At 41.3% G+C, this 11,163-nt stretch overlaps 1 long non-coding RNA gene across 3 annotated transcripts in view; it reads right to left on the bottom strand.

Moving 5' to 3' along the window:
* LOC135212438 (uncharacterized) overlaps positions 1-11,163 on the bottom strand; it is an 82,660-nt gene that overhangs the window by 62,451 nt on the left and 9,046 nt on the right. The window lies entirely within an intron of this gene.

Genomic DNA, 11,163 nt, shown 5'->3' with positions numbered 1-11,163 from the left:
GCAATACCTTCTAGTAAAAACCTCTTGAAAGAACTTGCATGACTTGTGGATGTATGGTAAGTGGAATAAATTCTGCATGTATACCACAAGTCTGACCATTCTTTGGAAAGGCACTAAAACCATGCTAGAAAACCAACAAGTATATGGGCAGACACTTACTGTTATTCAGTCTCCAAATGTCCAAGAATATCTCCAATTACTTATGGGTGTCTTCCTAAAGAATTACCCTTGGACCATCATTCCCTCTATATACAATCTCCTACTAAAAGAGACAGAGATCTGCTGAAGACAAGGGAAGCTATAAGAGGGAGATTAAACCAGTGGAGGACAACCAAAAATCATCACAACTGCCCTTTACCGTCTCCACCATATAACATACTGATCCCAAGTCTCTCCATGCATGTTGGGAGGTTGCAACTGTCCATATCCCAAAACCTGAATCTGCACTTATCCCCGAAAGGTATAAAATAAGACTACCAATAGATAATCGCGAGCTGCATAATCATACAGAAAGCGAAAGTGTTCTCACTTCTTCCAAACAGAGTGAGTATAAGCATGAGGACATTACCCTGCAGCACCAGAAATGAGTTACTTATTTCCTCGCTGAAAACTCCCGCTGGGTTGGCGTCTCTACCTCTCTTAAGAAGTCGCAGAGACGAGACAACATAGATAAAAGGTAATAACTCAAGTTAGACTGAAAATCCATCAGCATGTCTGTCAGTCTCAAGTTCATTTCCCCACAGGAAAGAGAAAGAAAGCGAACCTCCTATTAAATACAGTTAAAGGACCAATAAGCATTATACAGCAAAAGTCAGCCTTCGGCTCTCCGCGACTTTAAAAGACAAGACGACAAGCCAAGGCAGACACAAAGGGATATTGTGTCCGAGGACGAGAAAAGTTACGAAACGCTCTCTAATTGGAGAAAGCGTTGGTTCTTCTTCTCCAATATTTAGTGCTCCAAAATATGTTAGGACAATTGAGATATATTTCTCTATGTGGCCTCTATCCTCAACAAAATGAGGATACAGCAAGGCGTAGTGTCGCAACAAACGCCGACCGGCCCAAACAAGTTCCTCCAACTACATTCAAACTCTTCCCTCCTCCACCCGGGGTGTGACGGGAGGAGACAGCTGCCGACAGGAGGTAAACAAAGAGCTTGAAGGATGGCTCTTTCTCCGCAACCCCTTGGCGACAAAAAGTGACACTTGTCGATAAGAGGTGACAGCAGCTGAGTGCTGTATCGAATCCACCACGACTCAATGAGAGCAAGATAGTTTAAGCGACTCGGGACTTGGCAAGTCTGTACTCGGCACGAGTCAACTGCGTTCACACGAGTCAACAATGTCCACAGCAAGGCGCCCAGATGTATCAGACCAAATTATCGTACCAAATCTCTTCAAATTATCGTATTTTGATTAATAATAGTTTATCGTACAGGTCAAATTATCATACTCAATTATCGTACATCTGGGAACCCTGGTCCGCAGTCCACACGAGTCGACAGAGGGAGAGAGAACGAGGCGCCAAAGAGGTGGGAGGTTTGGAGAGAAGTTACAACAAAGCTCCTGCCTCATCCGAAAGCGATCGTACACACTTGAAAGCATTCTTATATGAAACTAAGTTAGAATCTCTGATGCTAGAATATCTAACTCGGTCGAGAACTTAGATACTACAGACAGTGTAGACTTGAAAGAGAAACATTAATCGAGGCAGTAGTAAGAGGTTTGCAATAGCCGAAGAGGAAAGGAAGCACGCAAAGAAACACAAGCATTACGATGAAAAGGGAATATGCTAGCATACAAGAATTTGGAATAACCAAAAGACAAGAGAGATAAACAGTCAACCGAGTTGACATATCTAAACATGTAAAAACTCGCTGTACTAGATACATTATCATCTCAATAAAATGTCAATACCTATTATTAAGCCTATGCATGCTAACACCTCAAACTAGGTGTTGACAACGACAGAATGCGCCTACGGAGCAAGCATTATGCTTACCGAAACGGTCCTTATCTGAAACTCTTTAATGGTCCTTTGGCGAACGCTTTAAACAAGATTCAGACCATGAAAAGGGCGAAGTAGGTATTGGAGGCACAGAATCCCATCGTCCTGAGAACACCCACCCGGCCCTTTTCCCTGGCAGCGGACGTTTTCCAAATGTCGCAGGGTACTCCTAGGCTCGGGCTACGTACAGACGAGGGCACCAACACCTTACTTCTAACAGGGAATGTGAAAATGAGCACACACTAGAGGGATTCGGAACGTTCCCGTCACGAACCAAGTTCAAATTTTATTAGAACTAAATATAGGTTAATGTTCTGACTTCTTGTTACGCTTTTCCTGAACCGAATGGGGAGCAAAAGGCGGAGCTACAATGGAAGTCAATACTAGCCTACTAAAATGCCTAGTCTGAGTAGGGATAGCCTGACAGGTTTAAGTCCTGATCTAATTAATTGCTTTTGCAATCTATTAGTTCCAGTCTTTCCTATATCTCACATATTCAGGCATAAATTCTCAGAACAATTCACATCTAGTAGTTCCAAAATCACACTCTGCACCACTGCCAGTACAAAGGAATGTTGATCAACTTTCCAATTCACCATCCTGGTTACACCAAAAACATTCCTACATAGCCTGATGTTAGTTAGTTTTACTTCAGGTGGAAGATATCCTAGAAAAATGAAAATTACAATACTGTAAACAGGTGTAAAACAGCCAAACTTCAATAGAATACACTATCGCCTAGCCGCAATGGCGGCAAGGAGAATTCGGACAAGAGCTAAAACATTCGAACACACCTGGTGGAGAACAGGTAAACTAAGCAGTCATCCGGGCAGCCATTTGATTTATTTTGTTTGAATGCTGACTCGCCTAATTGGCGGGGAGATATAGCTAAATTTAACAGTAGGTAAGATTCATCTCAAAAAAACAGGAATACAGTAATTCAATAAATTATTAAAATGAAATATACTTAAATGACTGCAAAATTAGCTAACAACAGGGCTCTAAAGTTCATTGTCAACACACTAGAGGGGAAGATTAAGGTTCTTATTTGACTGACACCCAGGATCAACCTGGAAGTATGAAAGCTGTAGATGTACAGCCATGAATTAATCGTCCAGAATTTATCAAGATCATGAACATGAACTAATGTTGTGGCGGGATCACAGCTTAAAATACAAGCAGGCAAAATCCCCCCCACATAAACTTAATCTATCCAGCTACCAAACTCGCCCTCAGTCACACATCCTCTTTACACTACTGAATACAGGGCAGGACAATTGACCTACACAAACCCGCCCCCCCCCAAAAAAAACTCAAAACACACATACATACCAACCACTTCTTGACAAACTCAGGGCGAGGAGCTGTGCTGTCCGCTGGTCAAGGTCACTGAGACACCACCAACTACAAGCCAAAAACCAAGAACCACAACCCACAACCCAACAACAACACAATATGGAGGAGTAATGATGGTAGTTTACATTTAACGACATCTCCAAGGGGTGGAGAGAGAGAGAGAGAGAGAGAGAGAGAGAGAGGAGAGAGAGAGAGAGAGAGAGAGAGAGAGAGAATAATGGGAGTGGGTTGAATGGCGGCCATGAGCACGTGTGTTGTGGCGCTCTGTTGTGTAGTATATCAGTGGCAGAGTCTGTTACGAGAGTCGTAAGAAGTAAGGCGTTCGGTGAAGAAAAATAGTTGGTTTTGGCAGCAGTCTTGTCCGTTGATGGCCAGTTGATGTGTTGTTTGATTGATTTTGGTGCTGTAAAGTTGTTGTGCGTTTGTCTGTCTGGTTGTGGTGAAGCTGAAAAGGTTGATAGTGCATTTTGTTGTCTGTGAGTGGTGGTTGGGGCAGTGTTGGTGTTGGCGGGTTGTTGTGCTCGCGGTAAGTCATGTGGTTGTCGTGTTGTTTCGAGCTGTTGGTGTTCTGCTCAGTGACTTGTCAGGTTGTTAGATTGTGGTTCTCGGTTGGTTGGTTTGTGTTTGATTATCGGCGGTGGTTGTGTCTCAGCTAGCCTATATCCAGCGGACAGCACAGCCTAGACCGAGTATCTGGTTTGTGGGTAAGTACATGTGTTTGTGTTTTTTTTTTGTGTGTGTAGGTATGGGTCAATTGTCCTGCTGTACTCTGTAGTGTAAAGAGGAAAGTGTGATTGAGGGTGAGTTTGTAGCCAGATAGATTAAGTTATGTGGGGGGAATTTGCTGCTTGCTTTTAAGCTTGTTATCCCCCACATTATTTTTTGGCGCCCGGACAGGGACTGCTGGTGGGGCAGCTGCAGGACGATTAGTGTAGGCAAGTGTGAGTGGTGAGAAAATTTGGGATGGAAGGATTGAGTGAGGTGGAGAGGCTGAAGGAGTTGAGGTTGGAGAAGGAAGTGAGAGGACAATTGGAAGTGGATGAATGAGAGGTTGAGGGTGGAGTGTGAGGAGCTGAAGACAAGAAGTTAGAGGAAATGAGAGGAATGCTAAGGAGTGGGAAAGAGGAAATGAAAGAAGTGAAAGGAGCAGAAGAGAGAATGGTTGAGGAAAATGGACGAAAAATTAGAGTAATGATGAATGCAGTGTAAGAAGATGATGCAGGAAATGATGAAGGGATTCATGGGAGAGAGAGACCTGTAGGAGGTAGGCCTACTGGGTCTCCTTGTGATAGGCCAGAAGTGGTAAAGAAAGTGGAAGAAAGGGACTAGTGGAAGAGCGAGTGGATGAGACTACGAGTGATGAAGGTGATTTGGTTGTGATAGGTAAGGGAAAGAAGGGGAAGACAGGATAAGGATAAACCTGAGGTACAAGAATAAAGAAGGGGGTTGATGGTGGAAAAGGAAGAAGCTACTAAGGGAAAGAAGGCTAGTAAGGTGACAGACAGGATGATGCTAAGAAAATACATTGTGGAAAGGGCTGAGAGGGATTTAGATAGTGGTGAGTGGAAACAGGTAGGTAAGAAAGAAGGGTGGGTAAGAAGAGCGTAATCAAGAGCATGGATGTTAGTATGGAAGTTGATTCGTTGTATTCGGGCGCGAGGTTTAAGAAGGAATCAGAATAGTAGATAGTAGCAAAAGTGGGAGTGAGCAGGAAGTACGAAAGGCTGTATATATGAGAAGAGATACCTATACTCTGTTTTTTTTTCATCTGTCCATCCGCCTGTGGTGTTTTTGTATGGTAACACTGCGTCCCGGGCTTTAGATAGTTACGCTACTTGTAAGTTTTAGGTAAATAAAAGGATATCTGGGTGTACATTTGCAACTAAAAAGTGTTTTAATAATTTACTGTATACGAATTACATCGTTAATATTCGAAATAGGATATTATTATAATCGTTGAATGTAAGCTGAATGTAACTATCTAAAGCCCGGGCCGCAGTGTTGCCATACCAAAAACACCACAGGCGGATGGACAGATGAAAAAAAACAGAGTATAGATGTGCACAATACAAGGAATATGGTAGTAGGGTGGACATAGGGGACTTTTTTTTTAAGAAATATGAGTACTGTGAAGCAAAGTATGGGGATAACAAGAGTGTCTGGGCAAGAGATTGGGTGGCTTTTTGACGGGATTTTTGTTGAGTATGTATGGGGTGATGATGAGTGTGGGGAATGTGCCTTAAGAGTGTGTGAAAGCCAGGATTGTGAGCAGGCAAAGAAGATAAGGAGTAGTGTTAGATATAGGAGAAAACATAGTTTTTGATGAAGTAAGAATGGAATATTGGTGAGTCGTTGTCGATGTATGTGTGCAGGTTGGAAACATGGCCAGGGAAAAAAGTTTGGGGATGAAGGGATAAATGAGTGTAAGGAGTTAGTGAGGAAAGTTGTTGGCGACTGTGCATGAGAGCGTGTATGAGTTTGTAAATCTGAAACGTAAGGAGAAAATGCGATGGACAAATGAAAGGTTGACGTGGAATGACATTTTGGAAATAGTAGAGGATTATGAGTTAGATAGGTATATGAAAGAGAGAAGAAGTGTCAGTGTTAGGACTGAGGTTTAAGAGCTATAGGGAGGCAGTTTTAGAAGGGCCAAGGCGAATGGCAGAGCGAGTGTTGATAGGAGCGTTAAGTAGCAAGTAACGTAAGTTTGGTTAACCCTAAGAGAGATCAGAGTGCAAGCATTGGAAGAGTAGGGTCGGTTAGTCGTGAACGAGAGCAGAAATGTTACAGATGTGGAAAGCTAGGAAACAAGAAGAATTAATGTCGGTGGGCATTGGGAGCCTGCTTCGGATGTGGGCAAACGGGGCATTTAGTGAGCAAGTGTAAGAAAGATAGGGATATTAAAATTTTGACAGGTGTAGGCAAGTAGGACATATAGCAAGTGGATGTCGGGGTACCCGTGTGACTGAGGTTTGCGGTAATTGCGGGAAGAATGGACATTATGATAGGATGTGTAAAGAACAGCAGGCAAAATGTGTTGAATGTGGAATGGAAGTCATGTAGCGAGTGTGTAGCAGCAAAAGAGGATGAGTCAGGTTGGGAATTCAGGAAACTATATGTTAAGGGGATTCAGTTGGGTGGGTCCTCTAGTATGCGACAGTATGTTCAGGAGAATGCAATGAGTGAGTGGTTGACAGTGAACAAATGTGGGCCGAGCATCAGTGAGCAAATGGGTCTAGGAGATTGGCAGCTAGTGTTGATTGAGTATGGAAGAAAGCGGAAGAAGGTAAGGAAAGGGAGTGGAAGGGAAAATTGTGAACGGCAATGATAAGGGTGGTTGGTGTAGGGTGCAAACGGTTGATAAAGCGTGTGCTATGGATGACTTTGAGGAATGAATGATACTGGTGTATGTGGTTTGTCTCAGTGAGAAGGAGGAAACCGAGTAGTAAGGAGGTGGTTGATAGGAAAAAATAAGTCTTTGCGGGAGTTTGTTACTGAATTATGGATGAACTGTCTTTGCAGGAGTTTGACTGAAGTACGGATGAACCGAGTGGTTTGGTAGCCGAAATAGGGGAGATGTTGGAACCAGAGTTGAAAGATGTCGGTGAAGTAGTGAATGGGATTTGGGAGGATGGTAGTGAGGGAGATAATGGGAGTTTGAATGAAAGTGGTATGGAAGAAGTGAATGGCGATGTAACTGAAAGAATATATGAGGGTCCTCAAACAAGATCCAGGGGGTCTGCATTTGAGCATCCTTGGGTGTTGCGAAAGGCAATTTAGTGTGGATGTTGCGAGTGTAAGGAGACATTGTCAAATATAATGGGGGAGGTAATATGGAGGAGTAATGAGCGTACTTTACATTTGACCAACGTCTCCAAGGGTTGAGAGAGAGAGAGAGAGAGAGAGAGAGAGAGAGAGAGAGAGAGAGAGAGAGAGAGAGAGAGAATAAATGGGAGTGGTTGAATGGCGGTCATGACACGCGTGTTGTGGTGCTCTGTTGTGTAGGATATCAGTGGCAGTCTGTTACGAGTCGTATGGAAGTAAGGGCGTTCGGTGAAGAAAAATAGTTGGTTTTGGCGGCAGTCTTGTCCGTGGACAGCCAGTTGATGGGTTGTTTGATTGATTTTGGTGCTGTTAACCCTTAAAACGCCGACTGGACGTATTTTACGTCGACATTTTTTGTCTCTCGGGTGCCGACTGGACGTATTTTACGTCGACATACAAAAGTTTTTTAAAAATTCGCGGAAAAATACTTTTTAGGCCTACCAGCCGAAAACTCTTGAATCATGCGCCTTGGGGGATGCTGGGAGTTCACGGATCAAGGTGTTGTTTTGTTTACAATCATTACGCAGGAAAGCGCGCAAGCGCGAATTTCTTTCTTGCCGCACTAAAAAGTATCTGTGACACATCTCGGAAATTATTTCGTCACTTTGACATAATTTTTTTACCATTTTAAATTAGCCGTTACATGGACTATTATATATGAAAATGTGCGCATTTTTATGTAGAATACAACAAAAAATACTCATGATTGTAGCTTTTATCAGTTTTGAGATATTTTCATATAAATAACGATAAGTGCCAAAATTTCAACCTTCGGTCACTTTGACTCGACCGAAATGGTCGAAAAACGCAATTGTAAGCTAAAACGCTTATATTTTAGTAATATTCAATCATTTAACTTAATTTTGCAACTAATTGGAAGTCTCTAGCACAATATTTCGATTTATGGTGAATTTATGAAAAAACTTTTTCCTTACGTCCGCGCTGGTAACTCTTCCGAAAATAATCATACATGCGATTGTGGTAATGTTTGCACCATTTTAATTAGCCGTTACATAAAGTTTTATATATGAAAATGTGCGCAATTTCATGCACAATACAACTAAAAACAACCCATGGTTGTAGCTTTTATCAATTTTGAAATATTTTCATATAAAAAATGATAAGTGACAAATTTTCTTCCTGTTCGGTCAATTTTGACTCTACCGAAATGGTCGAAAAAAACGAAATTGTAAGCTAATACCCTTATATTCTAGTAATATTCAAGCATTTACCTTCATTTTGCAACAAATTGGAAGTATCTACACAATATTTTCGATTTATGGTGAATTTATGAAAAAAATAACATTTTCTTTACGTCCGCGCTGTAACTCTTCCGAAAAAATCATACGTGCGATTGTGGTAATGTTTGCACCATTTTAAATTAGCCGTTACATAACGTTTTATATATGAAAATGTGCGCAATTTCATGTATAATACAACAAAAAATAGTTGAAGGTTGTAGCTTTTCTCATTTTCGAAATATTTGCATATAAATCACGATAAATAGAAAAAAAACCACGTTTGGTTAAATTTGACTCTACCGAAATGGTCGAAAAACGCAATTGTAAGATAAAAATCTTACATTCTAGTAATATTCAGTCATTTATCTTCATCGTGAAACAATTCGAAGTCTCTAGCACAATATTTAAATTTATGGTGAATTTTTAAAAAAACTTTCCTTCCCTCCGCGCGCGGATTCTCCGCCACAAATCTCCGGAATGGCGTAAGTCCCATTCTCGAATATTTGCTCCGTTTCATATTAGGCATTTCATAGAGTTTTATATATGAAAATGTGCGCAATTTCATGTAGAATAAAACGAAAAATATTTGATTTTGAAAGTTGGAGCTTTTCTTATTTCCGAAATAATTGCATATAAAAAATATATATAAAAAAATTCGACATTCGGTCAACTTTAACTCGTCAGATATGGTCGAAAACTGCATTTGTAAGCTAATATTCTTACAGTATAGTAATATTCGATCATTTGTCTTCATTTTGAAAGAAATTGGAAGTCTCTAGGACAATATTTAGATTTATGGTGAATTTTTGAAAAAAATATGTGTTTACGTCTGCGCGTTACGAATTCATGCATTATTTTGTGATAATATTTTCTCTGTGTTGCTTTTATCATTTTACAATTTGTTATATACCAAAATGATTGCAATTTAGTGTACATTACAACGAAAAAAAAAAACAAAAAAAAAAGTAACTTGTTACCTTCAACCGTTTTGCGCACAGCGCGATTTGAATACAATTATATATGAAATTTCGTTTTTGCGCTATCATATATCGCATTATTTATATATGATAATGTTAATTCTTTTCATTCTGATGGATGCATACTAAACTTCAGGCAATGACAAAAAAAGGAGCCAAAAATGAACTCTTAATCTTCAAAACTAAGTGCGCTATGATTTTTTGAAAAAAATATTTTTTCCGCTCCCGCGCTCACTCTGAAACGTCTCCGGCACACGGGAGACATTTTTTTTTTTTTATTTTTTTTTTACCAGCTTTGGCGTTTAAGGGTTAAGTTGTTGTGAATGTGTGTGTCTGTTCCGGGTGGTGGTGTGGGGCAGTGTTTTGTTGTTGTCCTGTAGTTTCGAGCTGTTAGTGTTCTGCTCAGTGATTTGTCGGGTTGTTAGGTTGTTGTAGGGGTTGTGGTTCTCGGTTGGTTGGTTTGTGCTTGATTACTGGCGGTGGTTGTGTCTAGGCTAGCCTATATCCAGTGACCAGCACAGCCTAGCCTGGAGTATCTGGAGTTGGTAAGTACACGTGTTTGAGTTTTTGTGTGTGTGTGTGTGTGTGTGTGTGTGTGTGGGTATGGGTCAATTGTCCTTCTGTATTCTGTAGTGTAAGAGGAAAGTGTGATTGAGGGTGTTTGGTAGAACCAGATAGATTAAGTTTATGTGGGGGGGGTTTGCTGCTTGCTTTTTGTTTTTAAAGCTTGTATCCACCAACAACACCCAAGGACCACAACCCCACACAACTCAACAAAAAAGGAATACAACCACAACTCAACAACACAGCAAACAAACAACACCCAAGGACCCCCCACAACCTCACTTTTTTTTTTTTTTAACTAACAACACAACAAACAAGGAACACAACCACAACAATAGACCACTGCACAAACAATCACTAACACAAAAAAACCCCCCCCACCACAACACAACAAGCCAAAACACACCCACTAACAACACCAAGAAATCACAACGGCTCATCAACAACCCTCAACAACTCACATATAACTCAACAAAAACTCATAAGCACAACAAATCCAACAGCACAGGCACAACAACTCCAAGCAAACAATACCAAACTTACAACAGCTAAACTACAAATCAACAACACAACAACCTAAGTGACTAACTATCAATGCTTTCACAGACCGCTGCCAACACTTCGACTAAAAGACTGACTAAAAACCCAGAACTCTAACAGCTAACTCCAGCTGCACAAGCAGACAACCCAGAACTCACCAACAGCCAATTCAGTAGTTAACCATCCACCACCATTACCCTCTCTCTCTCTATAAGACACACAGACGTCGTCAAATGGAACTATATAACTCCTCCATATTTCCTCCCCCGTTACATATGACAACGTCTCCTTACACTCCCAACGCCCACACTATATAGCCTTCCGCAACACCCACAGATGCTCGGACGCAGGCCCCCTGGATCTTGTTGAGGGCCTCATACACACTCTCAGTTACACCGCCATCAACTTCTCCCAGACCACTTTCAGTCAGAATCCCATTACCATCTCCCTCACTACCATCCTCCCAAATCCCATTCACTATCTCATCTACCCCTTCTAACTCTTGTCAGAATATCTCTCGTAACTCTGCCGCCAAATCACTTACCTCATTTACACTCCTGCCAAACTCCCCGAAGAGATTCATTCATACTGCCAACTACATCCTTACCACCTGATTCCTTTCCTGGTGAAACTTCACTAAACCCTGACAATTC

The sequence above is a fragment of the Macrobrachium nipponense genome, chromosome 41, assembly GCF_015104395.2.
Source record: "Macrobrachium nipponense isolate FS-2020 chromosome 41, ASM1510439v2, whole genome shotgun sequence".
Classification (NCBI taxonomy): domain Eukaryota; kingdom Metazoa; phylum Arthropoda; class Malacostraca; order Decapoda; family Palaemonidae; genus Macrobrachium; species Macrobrachium nipponense.
The sequence above is the reverse complement of the archived record's forward strand: the minus strand, read 5'-3'. Positions and strand labels throughout refer to the sequence as shown.